Source organism: Jaculus jaculus, chromosome 15 (genome assembly GCF_020740685.1).
Source record: "Jaculus jaculus isolate mJacJac1 chromosome 15, mJacJac1.mat.Y.cur, whole genome shotgun sequence".
Classification (NCBI taxonomy): Eukaryota; Metazoa; Chordata; class Mammalia; order Rodentia; family Dipodidae; genus Jaculus; species Jaculus jaculus.
The window spans coordinates 57,676,376-57,693,111 of record NC_059116.1 but is presented as its reverse complement, the minus strand read 5'-3'; the positions used below and the strand labels follow the sequence as shown (position 1 = coordinate 57,693,111).

The following is a 16,736-nucleotide window of genomic DNA, read 5'->3' as shown; positions in this document are numbered from 1 at the left end:
AGCCCAAGCAATCAAGAGCCTTGGCAATGGCCTGTAATGTTTTGGGGGCATCAGGAACCTCCCTGGCCAACAGCTCCCCTAGCACTAAAATTTTTCCAATAGCAACATAGGTCTTCTGGGTACACATTATGCATGTCCATGAGATACTTATGCCCATACTTGAGCTTTTTTTTGAGGTATGGTCTCACTCTAGCTTCCTTTGGCTCTTACATTCTTTTTTTTTTTTTAATTTTTATTAACATTTTCCATGATTATAAAATATATCCCATGGTAATTCCCTCCCTCCCCACCCCCACACTTTCCCATTTGAAATTCCATTCTCCATCATATTACCTCCCCATTACAATCATTGTAATTACATATATACAATATCAACCTATTAAGTATCCTCCCCCCTTCCTTTCTCTACCCTTTATGTCTCCTTTTTAACTTACTGGCCTCTGCTACTAAGTATTTTCATTCTCACGCAGAAGCCCAGTCATCTGTAGCTAGGATCCACATATGAGAGAGAACATGTGGCGCTTGGCTTTCTGGGCCTGGGTTACCTCACTTAGTATAATGTGTTCCAGGTCCATCCAGTTTTCTGCAAATTTCATAACTTCATTTTTCTTTACTGCTGAGTAGAACTCCATTGTATAAATGTGCCACATCTTCATTATCCACTCATCTGTTGATGGACATCTAGGCTGGTTCCATTTCCCAGCTATTATAAATTGAGCAGCAATAAACATGGTTGAGCACGTACTTCTAAGGAAATGTGATGAGTCTTTTGGATATATGCCTAGGAGTGCTACAGCTGGGTCATATGGTAGATCAATCTGTAGCTGTTTTAGGAACCTCCACACTGTTTTCCACAATGGCTGGACCAGATTGCATTCCCACCAGCAGTGCAGAAGGGTTCCTTTTTTTCCACATCCCCGACAACATTTATGATCATTTGTTTTCATGATGGTGGCCAATCTGACAGGAGTGAGATGGAATCTCAATGTAGTTTTAATCTGCATTTCCCTGATGACTAGTGACGTAGAACATTTTTTTAGATGCTTATATGCCATTCGTATTTCTTCCTTTGAGAATGCTCTATTTAGCTCCATAGCCCATTTTTTGATTGGCTTGTTTGAATCCTTATTATTTAACGTTTGAGTTCTTTGTATATCCTAGATATTAATCCTTTATCAGATATATAGCTGGCGAAGATTTTTTCCCATTCTGTAGGTTGCCTCTTTCCTTTTTTCACTGTGTCCTTTGCAGTGCAAAATCTTTCTAATTTCATTAGGTCCCAGTGGTTAATCTGTGGTTTTATTGCCTGAGCAATTGGGGTTGTATTCAGAAAGTCTTTGCCAAGACCAATATGTTGAAGGGTTTCCCCTACTTTTTCCTCTAGCAGTTTCAGAGTTTCCGGTCTGATGTTAAGGTCTTTAATCCATTTGGACTTAATTCTTGTGCATGGAGAGAGAGAAGAATCTATTTTCATCTTTCTGCAGATATATATCCAGTTTTCAAAACACCATTTGCTGAAGAGTCTGTCTCTTCTCCAATGAGTATTTTGGGCATTTTTATCAAATATCAGGTGGCTATAGCTACTTGGGCTTACATCTGGGTCCTCTATTCTGCTCCACTGATCTACATGTCTGTTTTTGTGCCAGTACCATGCTGTTTTTATTACTATGGCTCTGTAGTATAGGTTAAAATCAGGTATGGTGATACCACCAGCCTTATTTTTGTTGCTCAGCATTATTTTAGATATTCGAGGTTTTTTGTGATTCCAAATGAATTTTTGGATTGTTTTTTCTATTTCCATGAAGAAAGCCTTTGGAATTTTGATAGGGATTGCATTAAATGTGTAGATTGCTTTTGGTAAGATTGTCATTTTCACGATATTGATTCTTCCAAGCCAGGAACAAGGGATGTTTCTCCACTTTCTAGTGTCTTCTGCAATTTCTCGCTTGAGTGTTTTAAAGTTCTCATTGTATAGATTCTTTACTTCCTTGGTTAGGTTTATTCCAAGGTACTTTATTTTTTTTTTGATGCAATTGTGAATGGGAGTGATTTTCTAATTTCATCCTCTATGTGGTTGTTGTTAGCATATATGAAGGCTACTGATTTCTGTGTATTTATTTTGTATCCTGCTACATTGCTGTAGGTTTTGATCAGCTCTAACAGCTTGCTAGTAGAGTCTTTAGGGTCCTTTATGTATAGAATCATGTCATCTGCAAATAATAATAACTTGATTTCTTCCTTTCCAATCTGTATCCCTTTTATGTGTGTCTCTCGCATTATTGCTATGGCTAAGACTTCCAAAACTATATTAAATAAAAGTGGGGACAGTGGACCCCCTTGTCTTGTTCCTGATTTTAGTGGAAAAGCTTCTAGTTTTTCCCCATTTAGTAATATGTTGGCTGTAGGCTTGTCATAAATAGCCTTTATTATATTGAGATATGTTCCTTCTATTCCCAGTCTCTGTAGGACTTTTATCATGAAGGGATGTTGGATTTTGTCAAATGCTTTCTCTGCATCTAATGAGATGATCATGTGATTTTTGTCCTTCAACCCGTTTATGTAATGTATTACATTTATGGATTTGCATATATTGAACCATCCCTGCATCTCTGGGATAAAGCCTACTTGGTCAGGGTGAATGATCTTTTTGATATACTCTTGTATTCTGTTTGCCAATATTTTGTTGAGAATTTTTGCATCTATGTTCATGAGGGACATTGGTCTGTAATTTTCTTTTTTTATTCTATCTTTGCCTGGTTTTGGTATCAGGGTGATGCTGGCCTCATAGAAGGAGTTTGGTTGGATTCCTTCTTTTTCTATTTCCTGGAAAAGCTTTAGAAGCAATGGTGTTAGCTCTTCCTTAAAGGTCTGGTAAAATTCAGCAGTGAATCCATCCGGGCCTGGGCTTTTTTTAGTTGGGAGATTATTGATAACTGTTCAGATCTCCATGTTTGTTATAGGTCTATTTAAGTGATTAATCTCATTTTGATTTAATTTAGGTAGGTCATATAGATCAAGGAAATCATCCATTTTTTTCATACTTTGTGGAATATATGCTTTTATAGTATGTCCCTATGATTTTTTGAATTTCTCTGGAATCTGTTGTGATGTTACCTTGTTCATCTCTGATTTTATTAATTTGTGTCTCTTCTCTCTTTCTTTGGGTCAGATTTGCTAAGGGTTTATCAATCTTGTTTATCCTTTCAAAGAACCAACTCTTTGTTTCATTAATTCTTTTTGTTTCTATTTCATTAATTTCTGCCCTAATCTTTATTATTTCTTCCCGTCTACTGATTTTTGGTTTGCCTTGTTCTTCTTTTTCCAAGGCTTTAAGGCGAAGCATTAGGTCGTTTACTTGCGACCTTTCTAATTTCTTAATATAGGTACTCAAGGCTATAAGTTTACCTCTTAGAACTGCCTTCATTGTGTCCCAGAGATTTTGGTATGTTGTGTTCACATTATCATTTAACTCTATAAGTTTTTTGATTTCCTTTTTGATTTCTTCATTGACCCATTCATCATTTACTATTGTATTGTTTAGTTTCCATGATTTTGTGTATGCTCTATAGCCTTTCTTGCTACTGATTTGTAGTTTAATTCCATTGTGGTCAGATAGAATGCAAGGAATTATTTCAGTTTTCCTGAATTTGTTAAGATTTGCTTTGTGTCCTAATATATGGTGTATTTTAGAGAATGTTCCATGTGCTGCTGAAAAGAATGTATATTCTGCAGCCTTTGCATGAAATGTTCTGTATATATCTGTTAAGTCCATTCCTTCTATGACCTCATTTAGTCCAGATGCCTCTCTGTTTATTCTTTCCCGGGATGACCTGTCAATTGATGAGAGTGGGGTGTTAAAGTCACCCACCACCACTGTGTTTGGTGTTATCTGTGACCTTAGTTCTAATAGTGTTTGTTTGACGAATTTTGGAGCCCCCATGTTAGGTGCATATATGTTTAGGATTGTAATGTCCTCCTGTTGGAGTGTGCCCTTAATCAATATAAAGTGACCTTCCTTATCTTTCTTGACTAACGTCGGACTAAAGTCTACCCTGTCTGATATTAGGATAGCAACCCCTGCTTGTTTTCTAGGCCCATTTGCTTGAAACACCGTTTTCCAACCTTTCACCCTAAGATAATGTCTATCCTTTGTAGAAAGGTGAGTTTCTTGGAGACAACAAATTGTAGGATCCTGCTTTTTAACCCAGTCTGCAAATCTATGTCTTTTCGTAGGGGCATTGTGGCCGTTGATATTAAGAGATATTATTGAAAGGTGTGTATTTTTGTTTGCCATTTGTGTGTGTGTGTGTGTGTGTTTCTGGTTCTACCTGCGCTCTCTTCTGTTAACTAGTATTTGAGTATTGCTTGTTTTTTCTAGGTTCCTTATATGTGTGCTTTTCCTTTTCTTCAGCATGGAGGATTCTATCAAGTATTTTCTGTAGAGCTGGTTTTGTCTTCAAATACTCCTTTAACCTGCTTTTGTCATGGAATGTCTTTATTTCTCCATCTATTTGAATGGATAACTTTGCAGGATAAAGTAACCTTGGTTGACAGTTATTATCTTTCAGAACTTGGAATATATCACTCCAAGCCCTTCTGGCTTTAAAAGTTTGTGTTGAATAATCTGCTGTAATCCTGATGGGCTTGCTTTTGTAGGTAACTTGATTTTTCTCTCTAACTGCTTTCAATATTTTTTCTTTGGTGTGTGTGTTTGGAAGTTTGATTATAATATGGCGAGGAGAGGTTCTTTCTGGGTTTTGTCTGGCTGGGGTTCTAAAGGCTTCCTGTATCTACATTGGCACCTCTTTCCCAATTTGGGGGAAATTTTCTTCTATGATTTTGTTGAAGATGCCTACTATGCCTCTGGAGTGGAGTTCTTCTCCTTCTACTATGCCCTGAATTCTTATATTGCATCTTTTCATAGTGTCCCAAATATCTTGAAATTCCCACTCATATTTTTCTATAAGTTTGTCTTTCTCTTTGTTGGACTGCATTAGGTCTGCCACCTGGTCTTCTAGCTTAGATATTCTGTCCTCTCCCTCATCCATCCTACTGGTGAGATTTTCTACAGAATTTTTTATTTCATTAACTGTGTTCTTCATTGCTAGTAATTCTGACTGGTTTTTCTTTATTATTTCTATTTCCTTATTTATGTCTTGTATTGCCTTCTTTATTTCATTAAATTGGTGTCCTGCATCTTCTTTGATTCCTTTGATTTCCTCTTTAAGTTCCTCTTTGACTCCTTTGATTTGTTCTCTGACTTCTTTGAACATATTTACAATCATTCTTTTGAACTCTTTCTCAGGCATTTCCTCTAACTCTTTCTCACTGGAGGACATTTCTGATGCATTAATACTTTTAGGTGGGTTTATATCATCTTGCTTTTTAGTGTTTCTTGTGTTATAATGTATATATTTTTGCATCTTGGATTAAGTTAATGCTTGGATTTTCTAGCTAGCTGTGTATTCTTAGCTGTATCAATTGATTTGATGTAATATATTTTCAGGGTAGGACCTTAAGGTGTTAGGTGTGGCTCTTAAGACTCTCAGAGTATCTACAAAGATGTTCTTAGGGGTTTGAGTTTCCCTGCTATAGGAGTATTCAAGCAGGCTGAGTGGAATAAAATACAGGTAGATTCTAAAATTTAACTAAACACTGCACACATTCAATCAAAAAACAGCCCCAAGTATGTATGCAAGAGTAGTTATTATAATGACCAGATCCTCTATCAACAAAGAGGTTAAGATTTCTGGTCTGTTGAGGGATCCAAGTCAGCTTGCAACCAAGTGAGACCCTTCCCTGGTGCAATCCCAGTTACCTTGGATGATTTTGGTCTCAGTCAAGTTGCTGCCTGGGCCATCGGGCTGCTGTTCTGATTTCTGGAGCTGGGCACTTGCTTTTCCTGCAGGCCAAACCGAGCCTGGCATGTGTGGCCCTGCAGATCAGCACCCCTGCTGCGGAACTGCTGCTGCTCAAGCTGCCCCTGCTGGGACTGTAGCCACTGCTGCTGAAGGTGTTGCTGCTGGACCCACCACTGCTGCTGCCTCTGCTGCTGCTGTAGCTGCCACTGCGGGAGCCACCACTGCTGCTGAAGCTGCTGCTGCTGTGTCTACTGCCGCTGCTCCCCCTGAAGCTGCTGCTGCCGAGTCTGCCGCTGCTGCTACTCCTGGGTCTGCTGCTGCTGGGGCCGCTGTTACCGGTGCTGGAGCTTCTGATGTTGCTGCTGAACTCTGCTCCTGCTTGGGTCCCACTGTTGGCATGGCCGGGTCCCAGGCCACTGCTCTGTTCGCCGGAGCTGGGCTCAGGCGGTGGGGGAGGGGAGGGAGCCGCAGCTGCTCTGGTTGTCTCGCTGCTCCACGCGTTCTTCTACCTCTCGGTCTGCTCCTCTGTTGCTCGCTGCCGCTCTCCCCTCACGTTTCTTGAGTTGCGGAGAGTGCGGTGTGAGGGGAAGCGCCCGCACCTGGCTTGTCCTGCGGCTTGAGCTGAGCCTGGCGGCTTTCTGGTGCACCGCAGCCGCGGCGGTTGGCCGAGCTGCCGGAGCCGCTTTTCCCGCCTGTGCAGGCTCTGGATGCTCTGGAACTCTTCTACTTCTCTGCTGCCGCTTCAATTTCCTATACACCTCACTTTTTAGTAAAAGTGTGTGTTTTGCTGAGTTTTTTTGGTCTTTTTTCCCTGCTAGGCTGCTTTGGCGTGGTATCTATGCCACCATCTTAACTGGAAGTCGGCTCTTACATTCTTTATGCCACCTCTTCCACAATGATCCTGAGCCTTGGAAGGTATGATAGAGATGATTCAGTGCCAGACACTCCTCCATCACTTCTTCTGAGCACTATGTTGCCTTTTGGGTCATCCCAGTGGTCATCACCATCTGAAAAGAGAAGCTTTTCTAACCAACAGTAAAAGAAGTGTTAATATATAAATATGAACATTAATTATAGTGTTTACAGGGCAGTTTAGTAAGCATAATATAAGCATTTAGCCAGACAAGAGCAGGCTTTACAACCCTAAGACTCATGATCTCCCCTGCCTTAGGCTTTTGATTAGGTTTGAGTACCAAGTATGTATTCCCTCCCATACAGTAGGCCTCCAATTAGATTAACCAGTCCAATTCAAGAGCAGTTGGTTTTTCCCATAACAGACAAGCCACTATTGCAGCCATTTGGTCATTTGGCCTGTCTGACCAAACTTGAGGCTTCCAGTGTCCCCTGTTTTCACCACTGATGGCTTCTGCCTCCCATAGGGTTGCATGCAGTGCCACTCTTTCTAGCTTTCAGTTGGCTGGTCTACAGGGAGAAGGTTTTCACCTCAGCCTCAGCTTGACTTCTCAGTGACCTTGCCACCCAGGCATGTGGAGTCTTTAGAAATAGGGTCTTACCATCTGTTTCTGGTGGGAAACCAAGGGCCTTGGCAATAGCCTGTAATGTTTTGGAGGCAACAGGGACCTCCCTGGCCAACAAATCACTGGAAGGTATCCCATCTCTGGTACTGAAAATTTTCTAGTAACAATCTATAGCTTCTGGATATGCCATTATCCAAAAAGTAGCTTTTCAAATGTCTATTCAGAATATCTTGAATTTTTTTTCTTTTTTTTTTTTTTTGAGGTTGGGTCTCACTCAAGCCCAGGCTGACCTGGAATTCCCTATGTAGTCTCAGATTGGCTTCAAACTCATGGTGATCATCCTACTTCTGCCTCCCGAGCTGGGATTAAAGGCGTGCACCACCACACCTGGCTAGAATATCTTGAATTTTTATTGACCCTTTCCCCCCCACCCTTCTTTTACTCAGTCTCTTCCCCTGGCCTCACTTAGGCCATTCCACTCCCTGTAATCTGTTCTTCTACTTACATATATACAATGTCCTTAAGTCCTTACCTCTCCTCCCTCCCTTATAGACCTCCCTTATTTCTAGTTTATTGGCCTCTGCTACCAATTTTTTATTCCAGCTCACACACAAGTCTAAATATTGGTAGCTAGGATCCACATATGAGAGAAAACATGCAATGTTTGGCCTTCTGGTCCTGGATTACCTCACTTAGTGTAATCCTTTCCAGATCCATTTCCCTGCAAATTTCATAATTTCATTTTTCTTTATTGCTGAACGGAACTCCATTATGTGAATGTACCACATCTTTATTATCTATTCATCTGTTGAGGGACATTTAGGCTAGTTCCATTTTCTAGCTATTGTGAGTAGAGAAGCAATAAATATGGATGTGCAAGCATCTCTAAGGTAGTGAGAAGAGTCCTTAGGATATATGCTTGGGAGTGCTGTAGCTGGATCATAAAGTAAATCTATTTTTAGCTGTCTCAAGAACCTCCACACTGATTCCCACAATGGCTGTACCAGACTACATTCCCACCAGCAATGTAGAAGGGTTCCTCTTTTATGCACCCTCACCAACAATTTATTATCATTTATTTTCTTGATGATAGTCATTCTGACAGAAGTGAGATGGAATCTCAGAGTAGTTTTAATTTGCATTTTCCTGATGGCTAAGGATGTAAAATACTTTTTAATGCTTGGGTTTCCTAATAATCTGTGGTGCTTTTAGATTTGGAAGTCCAACTTTATGTTCCTTCAGAGCAGGAGTTTAAGGGGCATGTGTAGCTCTTGTGCTCCAGTCCAACTGCAGAAGTCATCCTCGGTGTTGCGTTCAAGTGTTCTAGTGGGCTGGGTGGAGCATTCTACTGGCAATTTCTAAAATTTAACTGAGCAATATGCATAATCACTAAAATCCAGCATAGGGTATGCAAGTGTGGGGATTGAAACAAACAGATAATCTTTAGAAGCCACAAACCCTAAGGTGTGTGTTGCTCGTGTCAGCTGAAAGATTGAGATTTCTGTCCTGAAATGGGTTCAGCCTGGGCTGACTCAGACCCTGCCCCCAATAATGACAGAAGAAAAAGACAAAGGCCTTAAGAGTCTGAAAGCATTAAAGGCAACCATAGTCAACCTCCAAATACAGCTTAATTGAGAATGATAAAGCCAACCAGGATATGTAACCCATAACCTGCCCTGACATGGAAAGAGAATAGCACTTCCAGTGCAGGCCTGTGTACCTGCTTTTGTCAGTCCACCTTGTTACCTTTTGGGATGGCTTCAAATCTCACCAATGCTGAGCACCCACCTCGATCCCTCCGTGTGGTGCTGTGAACCTGGTGCTCTGATAAGCTGTGCTGGATGCCCTGCCACTGGGAGCTGAATACCTTCTCCAGAAGAATGTGGTTGGGGGATGGGGGAGTGCAGGAAGCCTGGAGTTGTACTGGAACTGCTCAGCTCACCATCCTGACTGTGTTCAGCTATCTCCTCTTCAGATTTCTTGACTATGCAAAGAGGCTGATGAGGTTGGAAAATCCCCTTGTTTGGTCTCTGCTCCTGCAGCTGGGCACCTAGCACACGCAGATCCGTAAGGATCCTGCAGCTCGGTCCGCAAGTTCCTCAGTGGGATTCTGGCCCATTTCCTCCTTTCTGATAGATCTTAGGTTCTTTTCTTATCCACCATGGTGGAAAAACTCCTATACACCTTCACTTTTCAGATGAAGAGTGTATTGTGTTGTGATTTTGCTGGACTAGTGTGACTCCTATGCTACCATCTTTCCTGGAAGCCTAAAAATAAGGTTTTGCAGAACACTTTTTAAAATGTTTATATGTTATCTGTATTTCTTCTTTTGAGAACTCTCTATTTAGTTCCATACCCCATTTGTTAATTGGGTTGTTTGACTTCTTACTGTTTTGTTTTTGAGTTCTTTGTATGTTCTGGATATTAATCCTCTGTCAGATGTGTAGCTGGCAGACTTTCTTCTACTCTGCAGGTGCCTCTTTGCTCTATTCATAGTGTCCTTTGCTGTACAAAGCTTTGGTATTTCATGAGTTCCTAATGGTTGATCTGTGGTTTTATTTCCTGAGCAATTGGGTTATATTCAGAATGTTGAAGGGTTTTCCCTACTTTTTCTTCTAGCAGTTCCACTTGAACTCAACACCTAGATATTAAAAGGCCTGATATTAAAATCTTTAATCCATTTGGACTTAATTCTTGTACATTGGGAGAGTTAAGGATCTATTTTCATCCTTCTACAAATACATATCCAGTTTTTCCCATTACCATTTGGTGAAGAGGCTGTCCTTTCCCCAATGTGTATTTTTGGCATTTTTGGTGAAGATCAGGTGGCTATAGCCACCCTGAGTTACATCTGGGTCCTCTATTCTGTTCCATTTATCTACACGTCTGTTTTTGTTCCAGTACCATCCTGTCTTTGTTAGTATGGCTTTGAAATATAGCTTAAAATTAGATATGGTTATACCGCCAGCCTTATTTTTGTTGCTCAAATTTGTTTTGGCTATTCAAGGTTTTTTGTGCTTCCAAATGAATTTTAGGATTGCTTTTTCTATTTCCATGAAGAATGCCATTGGAGTTTTAATGATGATTGCATTAAATGTATAGATTGCTTTTGGTAATATTGACACTCTCACAATATTGATTCTTCCAATCTAAGAACATGAGATGTCTTTCCATTTCCTAGTGGCTTCTGCAATTTCTTGTTTGAATGTTTTAAAGTTTTTGTTGTAAAGCTCTGTCACTTCCTTGGTTAGGTCTATTCCAAGGTACTTCTTCTTTTTTTTTTTTTTTTAGGCAAGTGTGAATGGGAGAGTGTATTAGTCAAGGTTCTCTAGAGGAACAGAACTGCTAGAATGAATTATATTAAAAAGGGAATTTATTGGATTACTTTACAACAGTCCAATAGCAGTTGCAGGCCCAAGAATCAAGGAACCCGATAGCTGCTCAGTCCATGGGTCAGATGCCTCAGCAGTACCAATACAGCACTGAAGGCCTGAACCTTCCTGAGGAGTCACTGGTTTTCAAACCACACAGGTTGATGCTGGTCTTCAATCCGCGCTGGTCTTCAATCCATGTTGGAAGATAGCAAGCAGTTCCTGCAGCCAAGTAGAAGGAAGGGGCTCTTTTTGCCCAGTGCTTCCTTATGTAAAGTTCCCCTCTGAGAGGGGCCACCCATTCTGGGAAAGGACTTCCTCCTTCAGTTAATCCTTCCAGGAAGCAACCTCAGGGACCCACCCAATAGGGGTTTCTATAGATTACTGGACAGATCAAATTGACAATGACTTAACCATCACAGAGAGCTTCCCTGTTTTCATCCTCCACATAATTGTTGTTAGTATGTAGGAAAGCTACTGAGTTCTGTGTGTTTACTCTGCTACATTGCTAAGAGTGTTTATCAGTTCTAATAGTTTGCTGGTAGAGTCCTTTACATATAAAATCATGTCATAGGAATTCGATAGTGTTCCTTACTTTTCTATTTTATGGAAAAAATTGAGAAGCATTGGTGTTAGTTCTTCCATGAAGGTCTGGCAAAGTTCACAGTGAATCCATCTGGGCCTGGACTTTCATTAGTTGGGAGATTTTTTTTAATATATAACTTCCTGGATCTCTGTACTTGTTATAGGTCTATTTAAACAGTTCATCACATATTGATTTTGGTAGGTCATATATATCTAGGAGATTATTCATTTCTTTCAGATTTTCTAACTTAGTGGAGTATATGTTCTTAAAGTATGTCCTTATAATTTTCTGATTTTTTTTTTTTTTGGTATCTATTGTAATGGTGCCTTTTTAATCTCTAATTTTCTTTTTTATTTGTGTCTCTTCTCTTTTTCTTTGGGTCAGATTTGCTGAGGGTTTATCAATCTTATTTACCCTTTCAAAGAACCAACCCTTTGTTTCATTGATTCTTTGGATCTTTTTTTCTTTTTTGGTTTCTATTTCAATTTCTGCCATAATCTTTATGATATCTTCCCATCTACTGATTTTTGGTTTGCCTTGTTCTCCTTTTTAAAAAAAAATATATTTTATTTATTTGGGAGAGAGAGGCAGAGAGAGAGAGAGAGATTGAGAATGGGCACGCCAGGGCCTCCAGCCACGAACTCCAGATACATGTGCCCCCTTGTGCATCTGGCTTATGTGGGTCCTAGAGAATTGAACTGGGATCCTTTGGCTTTACAGGCAAGTGCCTTAACTGCTAACAGCCTTTGTTCTCCTTTTTTCAAGGCCTTAAGGTGAAGCATTAAGTTGTTTACTTGTTCCCTTTCTAATTTCTTAATATAGGCACTTAAAGCTATAAATTTTCTTCTTAGGATTGCCTTCATTGCGTCCAGAAAGTTTTGGTATGTTGTGTTCTCATTATCATTTGATTCTATGAATTTTTTGATTTCCTGTTTTATTTCTTCAATAAGCCAATCGTCATTTAGTAGTGTACTATTTAGTCTCCATGATTTTGTATATGCTCTGTCATTTTTCTTTTTTTAATTTTTTCTAATAATAGTAAATTTATTCAATACCCTAGTAAAAGTTTTTATTATAAGTATCCAACAGTATAAAAAGTACAAAACATCTCAGGAGGCAGAGGTAGGATCACCATGAGTTCAAGGCCATTCTGAGAATACAGAGTGAATTCCAGGTCAGCCTGGGCTAGAGTGAGACCCTACCTTGAAAAACCAAAAAAAAAAAAAAAAAAAAAAGTACAAAAACAGTTTTTAGACTTGTAATATATTAATGCAAAGTGCAAAACTACATACAGTACATCCTACAGGCAGAGAGGTAGAGGGGAAGAAGACTGGTTGAGATCTAACAATAAATAAATTCAGAAGTAAAGATGATCCATTATAGTATATTCTACCATCAATTGCAGCCAAAATATCAAAAAAAAAAAAGGAAGAAAAGAAAAGAAACCACTTCAAAATAACTCAGGAGGATGATGACTGGGATCTTGTGCTCCATCCCCCAGGGCTATGGGCAAGCCAACTGACTCACTGGGTAGTATGTGCACATGGTGGCTTGAACTTAGTAGGTTAAACAGCTTAATAACTCAAATAGCTACTCTATAGATAAAACCTCCACAAAGGTCAGCTGAGGTAATCCAGAGCTAAAAGTGAACTGTGCAGCTTTCAATGACGTCCCCAGATAGTCACATAACACCATCATCAATTATTTCCACACTGCAAGCACCCTAAGAAGCCGTCCCAAGAACCACACACCTGTGTTCCTACCAACCCAAAGACTTATGCAGTCTATTTTGCTAGTTTAGCCCTTTAACCAAGTGCGTTCTCTACCGTGTGGTGAGGCTTTGGTACTATCTGTATATCTTGTTCATCATACAAGCTCACCTCTTCCTCAGAAGGAGCTCTGGTTCACACGAGGTCTTTTATCAGTGTGAAGATGAAGCGGGCTGACACAGGATCCATACACAGTTAAGCTACCTGTGTCTTTAGAAATTACATTCTCGGGCTGGAGAGATGGCTTAGAGGTTAAGCGCTTGCCTGTGAAGCCTAAGGACCCCGGTTTGAGGCTCGATTCCCCAGGTCCCACGTTAGCCAGATGCACAAGGGGGCGCACGCGTCTGGAGTTCGTTTGCAGAGGCTGGAAGCCCTGGCGCGCCCATTCTCTCTCTCTCCCTCTATCTGTCTTTCTGTCTGTGTCTGTCGCTCTCAAATAAATAAATTAATTAAAAAAAAAAAATAAAAATAAAAAAAAAAAAAAGAAATTACATTCTCCTTCAAGTTCTTTGTACCAGAAAAGCTCATTCTGTCCCGCTTAGTGATCAGTAATACAGGATTGGATAATCAGAACCTTGGCAAGACCTTAGTATTTTAAAACTATTAACTGCCTCTAGGGGCAGATCATGCTACTGTTAGGACAAATGATCCACATGAGGACAAAGTTTAGCCAGCCATCTTAAAAATGCCCAACCACTGCCTCCACACAGAAGGACTAAACTACATGTGGTTATCATACAACAAATCCTACCTTTGTCTCCTGAAATCCCCTAAATCCAGACATTAGAAGGGGATTTTTTAAAAGACTTAAAGAGCACTTTACAGCAGCATTTGGCTTTCCTATGAAATAGTCGGCATCTGAAATATTATGTACACTTCTTTTTTCTTGCAGTGAGCTAGACAGTGGCCTCAGAGTTTGTGGGACTGGGGAAGGGGTATAACCCATTCAGATTTATTCTAGAAAATGTCTTTTGGCAGAATAGCGTTATCCAAGTGAAAAACAGAAGGGTCACTTCGTTGCTTTGTAATCTTTTAAAATTTTAAGTTGTTTTTTATTTTATTTATTTATTTTGGTTTTTCAAGGTAGGGTCTCACTCTAGCCCAGGCTGACCTGGAATTCACTATGCAGTCTCAGGCTGGCCTTGAACTCACAGCAATCCTCCTTCCTCTGCCTCCAGAGTGCTGGGATTAAAGGCGTGCGCCACCACGCCCAGCTCTTAAGTTGCTTTTAGTTTGCTTCTGCATGACCTCAGTCTCCATTCCTGAGTGGGGAGAGGTGGAGGTGCTGGCTCTGCTCCTGCAGCTTCTGGACCACCACTTTCCTATTGCTCCAGCAGGGCTCAAACAGGTGTGTCGATGAGGACTTCCCAAACTGGCCCTTGTAGATGATCCCACAACAACTGTCTTTTCCAGTACCTAAGATCCAAAAAGGGGAAAGAAAAAAAAAAAGACTGGTTTTCTGTTAGAGCTGGCAGCCATCTCTGCATCTGAGCCATCATCTGACTGGTGACTGTACCATGGAGACTGGGCCTTAGAGGCCCTGGAGGTGGCCCTGCGGGCAGCAGGATGGTGGCATTTAAATTTCTTCTTCAGTTCACTGATCCAGTTGCTTTTGATCCTGTTTCCAGATAGACTTCTCACTTTCTTTGGTTTCAATGTTGCCTCTAGGCTGGGTACTGCCCTTGCATCTCCCACATGATTCCAGTTGTTTTATTGTTTATTGTTTTTGTTTTTGTTTTTTGACCCTGCTGGCAACTTCTTCCATCTCTTCACAAGCAGCACACAGGCATTGCAGATGTCTCCTGAGTGAATGTCGTGCAACCCAAGCAGCTCTGGAAGTCTTTTCGTAATGCTTGCTGTCAGTGGAATGAGAACTAGAGGACTTCACTCTGTAAATAAAACAGCCCTCTATACTTTGGTGTCTCTTTGGCTTGTGAAAACCAAACATCTTTTCTTCTGGGCAATATTCTTCCAAGAGCAAACTGGTCCACGCGCATTGTTGACGCCAATCTGCGGACTCGCCAGGCCGATCCCGGCAAGCGCTCCGTCACCTCAGCCTTGACTAGAAAGGTGGTCTCCTGCACTTCTGCTCTGTCGCTTTTCTCGTTGCTGATTTGTGGTTTAGTCCCATTGTGATCAGATAGAGTACAAGCAATTATTTCAATTTTCCTACATTTGAAAGATTTGCTTTGTGTCCTAATATATGGTCTATTTTAGAGAATGTTCCATGTGCTACTGAGAAAAATGTATATTCTGTAGCATTTGGATAGACTGTGCTGTAGATGACTATTAGGTCCATTTGTTCCACGACATCATTTAATTCAGATGTCTCTCTGTTTATTTTTTGTCAGGATGATCTCTCAATAGATGAGAATGAGATATTGAAGTCACCCACTACAGTTGTGCTTGATGTTATCTATGACCTTAAGTCTAATACTGATTGTTTGATGAAACTGGGAGCCCTCATATAAGGTAAATATATGTTTAGAAATGTAATGTCTTCCTGTTGAATTTTTTCCTTTAACCAATATAAAGTGACCTTCTTTTCTTTCCTCACTAATGTTGCTTTGAAGTCTATCCTGTCATAGGATAGCAACACTTGCTTGTTTGCTAGGCCCATTTGCTTGGAATATCATTTTCTATCCTTTTACCCTAAGATACTGTCTGTCTTTTATGAAGAGATGAGTTTCTTGAAGGCAACAAACAGAAGGATCTTGCCTTTTAATTCAATTTGCAAACCTGTGTCTTTGGTTGGGGCACTGACACCATTGATATTAAGAGCTATTATTGAAAGGTGTGGATTTGTACTCTCCATTCTTCTTGTTTGTAGCGCTTCCTTTCTTCCCTTTACTCACTTGTATTAAGTACTGTTTGAGCATTGTTTATTTTTCCTGTTTCCTCATGTGTGTGCTTTCTGTTCTCTTCACCATGGAGGATCCCTTCAAGCATTTTCTGTAGAGCTGGCTTAGTTGTTATATATTCCTTTAGCCTTTCTTTCTTTCTTTTTTTTTTTTTTTTTTAATGTCCTTATTTCTCCATCAATTGGATGGATAGCTTTACTGGGTCAAGTATTCTTGGTTGACACTTGTTGTCTTTCAGAACTTGGAATACATTACTCTAAGCCCTTCTGGCTTTTAAAGTTTGTGTTGAGTAATCTGCTGTGATCTTGACTGGCTTGCCTTTCTAAGTGACTTGCTTTTTCTCTCTAACTGCTTTCAGTATATTTTCTTTGGTTTGTATGGTAGTTTAATTATAACATGGCAAGGAAAGGTTCTTTCCAGGTTTTGTCTCTTGAGTATTCTAAAGGCTTCCTGTATCTGCACTGGCATCCCTTTCCCAATTTGGGGGAAATTTTCTTTTATGATTTTGTTGAAAATGCTACTATGCTTTTGGAGTGAAATTCTTCTTCTACTATTCCCTGGATTTTTGTTTGATCTTTTCAGTGTCCTGAATATCTTGAAATTCCCATTCATGCATTCCTATTAATTTGTCTTTCTCTTTGTTGGATTGCATTAGATCTGCCACCTGGTCTTCTAGTTTAGATATTCTGTTATCTCTTTTACCCATTCTATTGGTGAGAATTTCTAGAGATTTTTATTTGACATTCAGTGTTTTTCATTGCTAGTATTTCTGACTGGCTTTTCTTTATTATTTATATTTCCTTTTTCATG

The 16,736-nt window shown here is 40.1% G+C and overlaps 1 pseudogene; it reads right to left on the bottom strand.

Annotated features, from left to right (window-relative positions):
- Window positions 1-14,282: 14,282 nt before the first annotated feature.
- On the bottom strand, window positions 14,283-15,019 carry LOC101597248 (annotated as a pseudogene).
- Window positions 15,020-16,736: the final 1,717 nt, after the last annotated feature.